The sequence below is a fragment of the Manis pentadactyla genome, chromosome 6, assembly GCF_030020395.1.
Source record: "Manis pentadactyla isolate mManPen7 chromosome 6, mManPen7.hap1, whole genome shotgun sequence".
Lineage (NCBI taxonomy): Eukaryota > Metazoa > Chordata > Mammalia > Pholidota > Manidae > Manis > Manis pentadactyla.
This window is the reverse complement of record NC_080024.1, coordinates 54063118-54075147: the sequence shown is the minus strand read 5'-3', so window position 1 is coordinate 54075147 and position 12030 is coordinate 54063118. Positions and strand designations below refer to the sequence as shown.

Sequence of the window (12030 nt, the reverse complement as noted above, 5' to 3'; positions counted from 1 at the left end):
CATTTCATGACTGTTTCTCCACAGGCAAAAACTTGACATTACCATTGTGTAATGCTAATCTAATTAATTTAGGAAATTTAAATTTAAGGGATAAAAATCAATGACTGGTATTCAACTCAAATCCAGAAAATGTAATCATTGCAATTAACAGCATATAAATTACAAGATTACATTTGGAAAGAAAGAAATTGAAGGGAAAAAAAGACCTGACAGTTAAATTATTGTTTACTGGATAATCCTGGAAGACATTCTCCATCATACATTACGTCTCCTTCTAGGAAGGTGAATTTCTGAACCAGAAACTTCTGGACCAGCATCTAATGAAGCACTAGAAAGTCCTCTGTGACTTCACCATTCACTGAGATAAGAAAAACAAAAGTTTGAATTTGAAGCACAGGTATCTCTCCAGTCCAAAGAATAATGGTTTTTACATTGTCAGTTTCATCCAATTTGGTTACAGAGTAACATGTGAAGGTAGGAATAGCATTCTGCCATTGATTTGTTTTGACTTCTGGCTACGAACAAGTTAGCTTTATATCATCTCCCATAGATACTTTATAGTAACATTCTACTCTCTGCTTGCCACCCTCTCCTCCTTTGGATAAATTGCTACCCCTCAGGTAGTTTATAATTAATTACTAAGTTAATTATCTATACTTGTAGGAAAAAAAGATAAAAACGGTGACTATTTGCTTTTGCTTTAGTCTCAGTTTCCTCCTCTGTGACTTAGGAGGTCAGAGTGTGGTGATCTCTGATTCCCTCTCCAGTGCCCTGCTGGAGCCAGCCCTTACCAGCTTGTGAGAGTTCACTGTACTTGTGTCTTCCCAATTTCACATCCATGATAGAAATATTTATACTATGGCAACTGGCTCATGCTACAAATAAGGGTTTTTTCTTTCTTCTCATAGAGGCAGTTTTCCACACCATTACTTCTAATTGTATTTAAGAAAATAAATGAAGTCCATCAGTAGCAAGCAGTGAAGAAGTTTGAATTTCAGTTGACCATGTAATAAAGGGGTATTATTAGAAGTTTATATTACTGGGTAGGGACTGAAAGAAGTTAAGAGAAAATGGACTGGTTGGTCTCACAATATTTATAAGTGGAAATAATGGAAGACTGGTTGTCAAGATCAAAATCTGGGCATAAGTCTCAATTGATTGCTGCTCTACTGATAGCCAACCTGTTGCCTATTCCCTAAATTATAGATATACAACAGTGGTGGAAAATGTGTGCCACAAAATTATTTGTTAAGAATTGCTTCCTAACCATTTTTGGAATTACTATTGCAGTAACAATAAACCATGACCTTTACTTGATTGTTTATTCAACAGAAATTTTGAAAAAGCAAATATGGTAATCCAGGTTTGGTTTCAAAATAAAATCCAAATTCCTAGTTAACTTTTATCAACTATATATAGCAACTTCTGAATCCAGTGTTTTTTAGCTATGGACATTTTTAACACAAACTTCTATCATAAAGTAGAAAGTTCTCTAAACAGAAAGGAGAGGTCAGACTTCACTGCTTATCATGTAACCCATGACTCTGCACTTACAGTCTGCAACCCATAACCACCTCACTTGTAATATGTGTAGGAATAATACATGCTATCCCCTCCCCCAATATTTGTGTCAGATTCAAATTTAAAGCAATAGAAGAGAAATGTGATGAACTACAGAAATACCCTAGGTTGTTAGGTTTATTATTTCTGTAGTGGCTCTAAGGAAAAATGTGAGAGGGAACTATTGTTTCCTTACCAAAACAAGCAGGCAATACAGAGAGTCTATTCTGGACCAGCAATATCCAAATAACAACAGACTGAATCATACAAAACTGATGTACACTGCACTTAGTGACAATCAGTGCACATCACAGCTATTATGGATGATGACATCAGCATGACTGAGAAGAGTTTTTAAAGTAAGATATAAATATAAATTACAGATATATAATTCAGTGGTATAGCCCTTCCCTAGGATAAAATGAGGAGTACAGAGGACATAAAAGATAAATGAACTGGTACACTTCTACTTATCCAGTAACATTTATATAAGGAAAACCAAAGGACAGCTGACCTACAGAGGAAGCCTATTGCTGCCTAACACTGGCCATCACCACAGGGTCAGCTACACCTTGTGTTTCATGAGCGTAAGTTCTACATAGGATTTTGTCAAGTGGTCCTGATGTAAACTTAGCTTGCAGGAAACCATGAATATGCCTCTCCGAGAAATTCAGTTCCTTTCCTCCCACTATGCTTTTTTATTTCTTCCCCATTTTCATCATTTTCTGGCTTTCACTTATTTCTGTCAAAAGTAATAGTCACCAAATCCTACTATCCTAATTTTTTAAAGAAAAAAGTATTGGCTTACAAATATTTTCTCCTCAAACAAAAAGGTTGATGGACCCATTTTAGGTCAAAGTAATTAAACCAAAAATTTAAGTTTCTATGTGATCATGATAGATATAATGCATCAAATGCTTAGACTATTTTGAACACTGTTAAGTGCTCTCTACATATTATCTCTCATTTCACTCTCACTTCAACCCAAGAGGAACTACTATTATTATCCCCATTTTGCAGATGAAAAAACAAAAGGTCAAACTAGGCCTGAAATTCCAAAATATTTTACAGAGTATTTTTAGGGGATCAGGCTTTAAACATTTGAAGTTTACTGCATTTATTTAGCAGTTTTCACATTCAGCCATAAAACTAAAGAAGTAGTTTTGATTAGCAATCAAATTATTTTTAGGTTCTTAGTCTCACAGTAAAAATGTAGATTTCCAGTAATACTAGCAGACCAAACATGGCTTATTTTAGGCATTTGTTTATTATTCATTCATCATTTGTCTTTTCATTCAATAAGTATGTATTAGCAACTGCTATGCTCAGAACTCTGGTGGAGACAAGAAATAAAAAGCTATTTCCCACAATCACCCAAGAAGTGTTTAAAAAAGTAAACTTAGTCTGAGCCAGTGGTATATGTGGTATGTTGGACAGCCAGAGGGGATCTCTTTTTAATACTTCCCTTATATGTATGCAATAATTATTCTTAGAAATAATCATGATATAGTACAAATAATAACAGGTAGAAAAAAGTGTAGACAGCAGTTTCTCTAGTTGAACTTTTGCTGGTATGCCAGTACAAAAATATAAAAATAAAATAAATATTAGAGATATTACAGGAAAATTAAAAAGTAGTGGATTGATTTTTAATTAATGTATTCTGTTTATAAAAGTCAACAGATCTGCATGATGTTTTATTAATCAATAATATTACAGTTTCTATTTTGAGCCTTAACTTCTACATATTTTTCAACATTGTCAAAATTGATCTTTACACACTCATCTGCAGTAGACAGTATAGCCAGATTTGTCAATCTAAAGACTCAGAGTAATTCAAAGTTCACTTTTTATTGATTCTACTTTCAAATGTTTTCTTCACATGAAACAACAGATATAAAAATATATAGGAAAAGTATTAAAGATAAATTTGCCATCAATCTATGAAATCCTATTTCACAATAAAATGCTGTTCATGTCTTCACTTCTTCAGGATTGACTCTTAAGAACTTTCAAATGCCTCAGCAGTCAAAAAATTGCCACTAAAATATTTTCACCAGAAAAGTCAGCATGGTTTGTGTTGTACTTGGAAAACTTTTCAAAGTATAGTTGTTCAGAGTCACTCGTGTCTGATTTGAGTACAGTTTTTGTTTTCTCCAACACATTTTAAACAGTATATTTGAAATAAATGATAGCACAGTGACCAAAAAAACAGAACTTGGCCAACTGTTTACTCTTGAAACAAGGGAATGTAGCTGAGTCTTTGTGCTGGGAAGCTACTGAATAACTGCAAATTCTCCCTATACACTCTATATGCACATGATAAATAGAGAGATAACTAGATAATTGAAACTTGACAGTACCACAGCAATTACTTAGGAGTTAGGCCAACACAGGACTCTTGAGGAGTATTTTATTGCTGACATTGTTAAGAATTATAGACACACAGTGGTAATAAAAAGCAGACTGACTTTAACTACACTTACCATGGTGAGCATTAGTAATGTATATAATTATCAAATCAGTGTTGTTTATCTTAAACCAATATAATATTTTGTATCAACTAAATTCCAATTTAAAAAAGCAGACTGACTTTTAGCTGGTTATTACTGCTTTTTAACTTCTCTATAGAAAATGTCAGCTCATAGTGACTGTGCCCCAGGAGGACTGCCCCAACAGCCCATACTTGGCATTGCCACCAGCTTGAGCCCATGAATTTTGTCAATTTATGTAAAAATAATTACTTTCTAAAGAAACTATAAATTTTTAAAAGTTGCTACCCAAATCCTCGCCCCATCTTTTATTCCCCCAGTGACACTATTACTCCCAGCTGTTTGAGATAATACAAGGTACTTAAACTTTGCGTGGATTTTGTAGTTTGGCAGATGTGAGCTCTGCTACTTACTGGCTCTGTGATCTTAAACAAGTTAGCTAACCCATCTGAGCATAACTTTTTTAAATTTCTCAACTCTAAAAGGTAAACATCAGTATTGACATACCTTACATAAATAAGAAATGAAAAAGTACTTTCCCGTTTGGTCTTCATTGAATGTAACTGTCATGATTGTCCCTTGGCCTTGGCCTTGAACTTGCCATCTGCTGCAGACTACTAAATATTTCAGATTCCTTGGTCAGTAATTACCTGTAATAAGTGGTAGACTAAACAGAGGGTTTTTTCCCTAACATACATTTAAAATTAATATACAATATCTTTCCTGCTACCAACCTAGCTTCCTATAAACTGTTTATATAAGTGATCTATACTCACTGCCCCCTCTTTATTACCACACAGCTCCCAGCATTTTTCCATTCTTCTAAGGTTTAAATGTTATCAACAAAGATCATTAACTCTATGACCTTTGCTCATTCTCACAGAAAATGGTCACAAAATGAAGGAGCTGCAAAATTCACTAGAGTGTAATTCATTCACCTTGCAGGGACAAAACTGAAGCTCAGAATGGTGGAGCAATTTGTCTTACTACCTAGAGGCTGAGCAGAAACATGCATCTTCTACCTCCAGAGCAAGCCCTTTTGCTCCATCTTCAGGGCTGCTCAGTTGCTGCTCTGCAAGTCACTGCTGCCTTCCTCCACCCTTCCCCAGTTCTCTCTCTCCTCCTGACCCTGGCCATTTCCCTTGTCACATTCTTCAGCCCTCTTCCTTTGTCTTTGTGACCTCTTTCTTGAACTCTCTAATCTTTGTCCCCTTCAACTGACATTTGTCTCCTAAATCTGGCTCCAGCTTCACTCCTAGATTGTGAGTAGACTGCTAGAAATCTCCACCTAAATGGAGTAATGTCTTCAGTTAATTTCAAATACTGAGTTCATGCCTAATTAGATAACTAGTGTGATAAACCCCCAGCTCCTTAAAAGAAAAAATTCACTGACACTATTCATTCATTGGACAAATACTTATCTGGTACCTATTACGTAAGAGACACTGTGCTAGTACTAGACATACAATGGGTACAAACCCAATCCCGATTTTGTGGACACAGAATGCACATTCCAGAGTAGAGGGTCAAGGGTAGACTTAGGAGGGTACAGAGCTCAGACCCAGTGGAGACTCAATCATTCCCCTGGGTTCATATGGGCACTGTCTGCCTGCTCTGCTGATAGGGGATAGAAAGGGCTTGAACAACATCATCATCCAGGGGGATCTAAAGGGGCTGAAGTTCGTGGCTTTTTACACAAAAGGTGATGAGGTGATGGTTCTGGCCAGGATGAACTAGATCCCAACCCATTGTGTCCAAGGTGGCTGAAGTGCTTGTCTCTGGCCTTGCCACCCAAAAGGAAAGTAACAACAGATGACATGCTCTGGCTCACATGGAAAGGATTCTGAGCTTGCAGGCAGTGGACTTGGGAGACAGAGCCAAAGCCCTGAGGACAGCTGCCAACCTCCGATTTCCCAGGATTCCTCAGGGCAGAACCTGAACCCTCCCAGTGCTTGTCTTGGCTGCCTGGCTTCTGTCCTGAGAGAGGTCTATCAATCTCTGTCTAGGAATTCCTCTGCAATGCAATAGACAGACACTAAGCAAATCATAAACATGAAAGTATAACTACAAACCATTATAAATACTTTGAACAGAAGCTACAAGATGCTATGAAATACCCATGTTCTCATTTCCTGATAAGTCTGTGGAAGCATGTTTACTCACCCTTCCAGTCATGACACCAGAATTAATGAGAGGATCAATGGATACACAGGGGTCAGGGAAGCCAAAATCTCTGTATTATGAACCTCCAGACTTGGTCTCATTTAACCGCAGTATCCAGAATCATTACAATTATGTCCCTTATGGTCGATCAGCAAAAGTATTAATATAAATTACATATGATGTTTCTTCTTTCATAACTTTAAATTAGATTATTAAATAGCTAAATCACAATCAGTAGTAAGGATAATTTTCATTATAAAGAGTTCAAAATGACAAATGTGTTTTTCTGCTTTCTTTCATCTTCAGAATAGATATTCTATAAGATGTGTCCTAATGAATGGTTTCTAAATGTATACATTCTAATAATAAATTTGTGAAAGACATCAAAATTCTGTAATGAACAGTCCAACTAATTAACCATTTTAAAATGCACCCACAGTACAAAACTATGAATAAATATTTATTAGAGTGTAATTTACTTTAAAGAAAGCCTGTCTCTTGATATGAATTATTCCCAACTATAACAATGATTAGCAATCTAAATAGGAATGTGGGACTATCTCTATAATGAACATATAGGAATTGCAGTTTAACTAATACATAGCTAATAATAATAATAATGGAGTAATATAGCTGGGGCTCACATGGTCTGTGTTATTCTGTATAATGCATTTCCATCTCTCAAATGCTACTTCATGAGGAGAGTGTATAATCACTCTCATTAACAAAGTAGAATAATAAAACTTGCAAGATAATGTGGGAAACAGAGAATTTAAAAGTTAAATGTATACCTATCAACTTCTAATTGTCTTCTACATTTACATATTTTTCTTTGGCAGATTTGCACTGACAAGACACCACTGAAGAGAATTATTGGTCATTCTTTTCATGCTCACCCAAACCATGGTTCATGCTAGAACCATTTACAAAGTGTATCCCTCTCAGAGCTGTACTCACACCACCATTGGGGTTTCCCTGAAGCTTTATCTGCATTCAATTAATATGGAATGTTTGTGTCTCTCCAAACGGAAGCTACTGTGTTTTTTTTTCTTTTTACTGAAGTATAACTTTCATACTGGAAAAAATCACACAAACCACATGTTCACTTGATGAAATTTTGCTAAGTAAATACACCCATCAGAAGCAAATCAAAAACAAGAAAAAAAAATGTTGCCAATACCCAGAAGCCTCCTCATGCTTCCTTCAAAGATTCCAAAGATAACCACTTTCCTGACTTTTAATGCCTTATTAGTTTTGCCTGTTCCTGAACCTTAAATAAATGGAATCATACAGTATGTACTCTTCTGTGTCTAGCTTCTTTCATTCAATGTCATCTTTGTGATATTTTCCCATATTGTTGCATGTATTTGTAGTTCATTATTTCTCATTGTTTGATAGTATTCCACACACTCTATCCCTTCTACTGTTGATGAGCCTTTGGAGGTTTTTGTTTTACATTAGTATGTATTGTGTTTCTAAGAACATGATTGTACAGGTCTTTGATGAACATGCAATCTGCATGCACCTCTCCTGGGTACACACCTAGGAATGAATCTCTTGGGTGTACACATGTTGAGCAAAGTTGCACTTGTTTTCAGTCCCAGCAATCATGTATGAGAGTTTTGATTGCTCTAAATCAAGGTTGTTCAATTTGGCATAATTTTACACTGCAAGGAGTATTTGTCTATGCCTGGAAACATGTTTAGCCATACCAACAGGGGGTGTTACCACCATCATACGGGTAGAGGCCAGGGATGTAGCTTGGCGTCGTACAGCACAGAGACAAAGAAGTGTTCGGTCCAGAATGTCTCTTTTGAGACCCTATAAGAACCCCTGCTCTAAATTCTACTAGCCCTGAATAGGTTTGTGGGTTTTGCACTCCACCATTCCAGAAGGGACATAATTACAGTGTACTATGGTTTTAGGTAATTACCTGACAACTTAATGTAGTCATTTTAAAGGGTAAAATTTGGTCCTTCTGTGAAAATTCAATTCAGGTTCCCAAGATAACTACTCCAACACCCCCCCCAAACTAGATAGTCCTCATCATTTATTCAGTCTTCCACGCTGGAGTATAGGCTGGGCAGCCAGTGGACCTTGCTGGATTCCAAACTCTTCTACCTTTACAAGTTATTCAGACCTCACAAAACTTCATTTTCTTTATCAATATGGGACTACTAATGCCCATATTCTGTATTACTGTTATGATTAGATATAATGTAGGTAAGATCCCTGGTACAGAGTGAATGTTTAATGAGTGTTATTACCATGATTAGAAACGCAAAGGATGCAAAGAAATTAGGCTAGAAAGACCACTGGATTGAGTTAGGACTTGTTTTCTTGTCTTGACATTACCACTAACTAGCTATAAGAATTTGGTCCAAACCTTCAATGTCTTAAAGTTTTTCACTTATTCATTTATGAAATGAGAGAGTTGCATAAGATATAAGGTTTATCCAACCTGATCGTTATATAATTCTATAAATGTGACAAAGCTTCAGCCATCAATAAGATTATATTTTAAAAGGAAGACATGATATGCACTTAAAAAATAATCATACCAACTTCTGGCAAATATGCTCAGAAATACATAGCTACAAGAAGAAGTGCTATACTATCATTAAAGCCCAAAAGAAGAAAAGCTTATTCTTGCTGGAAGAATCAGGGAACACTTCACGAAGACAAAAGCATTTGAATTAGGACGTGAAGCATGAACAAGGACAGCGAGCAAGTTCAGACAGGAGATGGAGGGGAAGCAATGAAGCAGAGGAAGCAGAGTGACACAGGCTCAGGAAAGGAAACAAACAGAAGATGAGTCACCCAGAATGATTATAGTACAGGGTCTGTAAAAGGAGGAAGGAGATGAGGTAAATGGAGAGTAGGTATAAAGTGTCTGGAATGTCACGAGTCAATATTTCACTTGGTTGAAAATAAAGGGTCACTGCAATTGATAGAAGAAGGGGGTAACATAACCCTGACAAAGGTCTTAAAACTAATTTGATAACTCTAGAAACAAGGAACTGTGGAAGGGGGGCTGGAGAGTAAAAGATTAATTTGAAAAACATCACAAATTTTAAGATGAGAGAGGAAAAAGATTTTTAAGTGAAAAGACACAGAAGAGAGAAACAAGTAATTTTCTAAGGATGTAACTGAAAGGACTTGATATTCATTTTGTTATGGGAGACAAGAAGCAGCAAGGTATCAAAAATAATGACTTTAACTCTAAATGACAAAAGAAGTAGAAATACAGGGAAATATTTTCTGCTTTCCTCAGGAGCTACCGACAAAGCAGCTCAAAGCAGCTAGGCTAGGTTGTTCATCTAAGCAACATTTCTCAAATAATAGTTTACTGAAGAGTTTGATATGTTTATAGATATTCAACACAAAGAGGTTTCCCACTGTCAGTTTAGGAAACACTAAATATCATGTCTTCCTCTTAAATATTTACTTTTAACATAAACATAATAAAGTTCTGGGAAATCATGTAGTGTGTGTGTGTGTGTCTGTGTGTGTCTGTGAGTGTAAAACCATTAAACCGCGTGTGGCACTAGTGTTGCAAGGGACAAAGCTTGGAGAAACATGTACACATACTCTCCTGAACTTACTTTTATAGAGGAAGTAGGTGTTATGATAAATCTCTTCAGGATAAATTAGTATCAGGTATCAGGAGGTCATTCAGGTGGACATGTCTAAGAGATAGGAAGAAATGTAAATTGTCACTTAAGATACAGTTGAGATCTGTGAATGTAAATTAAGGAATTACCTAACAAAGAAGGTGGCTGAGATTATGAGAAGAGGTGGTTTTGCAAGGGACTGGAGAAGATAATGGGAGGATGTGGAAGCAGCAGTCTACATTTGAAAGACCAATGACTGGACAGAAGAGAGGTTGAATTGTAACTTCACAAAGTAGAAAACCTAAGGGAAAATTATTTTAGAATGAACACTTCCAAGTTACTCAACAATTTATGGAGATATCACCATAACATTCTAGTCTAAGGCAAGTCTTAAATATGGAACTCTGCACCCTTCCCTTGGCATCCCAATCACTAAGGGAAAATTAAGAACCAGTACTCCACCTGGAAGTCTTAAAACCATTGTCTGCTCAGATTTGAACTGATAGCTCTACGGTGGCCTTAAATGTCCTGACGTTTACAGTTGTAAGTAGAATTTCTCAGGATAGCACGCTAATTGGCATAACCATTAGTTTTCGGTGTATAGGGTGAATTTCTCCCACACAGGAAATGCTAGACATTCTGGTGTCTGGCAAGAGAGGAGGAAGACAAAAAAGAACAGGGAGTGGGAGAGATGAACAATTCTGTCTTCATCTAGACATGTATAGGAGATGCAAATTAAAAATTTAGATGCAAGCTAGGGTGCTTCCCCATCCCAGTGTTGACACAGTCTCCACTAAATGGGTAAGTGAGGCTATTGCCAACTGACTAGTAAGAGAGGAGGAAACTGTATTGGTAGGTAAGAAGGATAAAGCAGAACATATTATCCAGATGATACACACAGATTAGAATTCTTAAACTTTAGCAGTTCAACTTCCACATGAGTTTGTCTAAAAGCTAATATACAGAATTAATAAGAATTTTTGTAAAATGTTTATATTTTTATATAATTTTATAATTTTTATATAGGTCAATGATCATCTGGTACAGCTGTTTAGCTCTTCAAAATGTATTCAAAAAGGGTTTTCCAGTTTTTGAATAAGTATCAATAAATAATAGATCTGCTCTAGAAATGGAATGCATTTTAAACAAATTGTGTCTTTACTGCCATTTACAACAAAAACTATGCATCCTTTAATAAAGATTTTATGAATATTTGATTCTTAAGAGAGAAAATAACCTTGTAAGGGCATTATATTGTTTGCTTAATAGAATGTGGAGTTTATTTTCCCTCTGTCCCTTCTGTCCAGTATGATATTTCAGGGAAAAAAAAAATCAAAACAAAGTAAAATATTTTAAAACAACAAAATGTGGAAGTTTATGGCACTCAAGAATGGACTAAAACACATTAAAATAAACACCATCATAACAGTAAATTTCAAGTACCTTGAATACTAAGAAATTTATAAAAAGCAAAGCCTAAAAAACAGAGTAATAGGATGATTACTGTCAAATTATACTTTAATAATTTCTATTAATGAAATAATAATGAAGTTGCAATGAAACCTAGTTTTAGTCTTGTACAACCTAAAAGCCATATACTTCCGTATTCTAAAAAGGTCTTTCTACTGCTTACAAAAATGCTGTTTACATTATGTTAGCAACAAACCTCTTCTATTTAGAAACACTTGCAAAGCAACCCCTGACCTTTATCTTTCTTTTTTCTCCTCCTCCTTTACTCCTTCTGGAGACAATATTTTATGTCCTAAAATTCCTAGTAAATGCCTCATATGTGACATGTCAAATCTATGTATAGTCATCATGGTAAATCATATGACCCAGAGAACACATGATCATTTACCTATGTTCAGGTTTTTTCCTTGTTCCACTTCTAGAAGAGAACGTTTTCATGGATATCATGGGTATTAAGTCTGAAGAGTTAAAAGAAATTTTTTATGTAACTCAAATCTCTTCCTTGGCTAGTGACAATGGGCTATACCTCAAGGAAGGATTGTATGGCTGGCCTGGCATATGCATTAAGGTCCCTGACACTATCTGTTATGAAGATGCAATCTGTAATGGCAAATCACGCTTAATCTCTTTGTTCTTAAAGTGAGTCTTCAATGTTTCTTCCTCTGACTTGCTGTGACCCCCTTAAGCTTCAATTTCTTTACCTATGAGAAGGGGATCTACATAGTTTCCTT

The 12030-nt window shown here is 35.8% G+C and overlaps 1 protein-coding gene across 5 annotated transcripts in view; it reads right to left on the bottom strand.

Moving 5' to 3' along the window:
* PDE1A (phosphodiesterase 1A) overlaps positions 1-12030 on the bottom strand; it is a 346655-nt gene that overhangs the window by 229703 nt on the left and 104922 nt on the right. Inside the window, exon 2 of one of the 5 annotated variants that reach the window (XM_057503823.1) lies at positions 9821-9904. The exons of the other annotated variants lie outside the window; for them this stretch is intronic. The gene's annotated coding sequence lies outside the window, so the exon portion shown is untranslated. The remainder of the gene's footprint in view (positions 1-9820; positions 9905-12030) is intronic. 5 annotated transcript variants of the gene reach the window in all.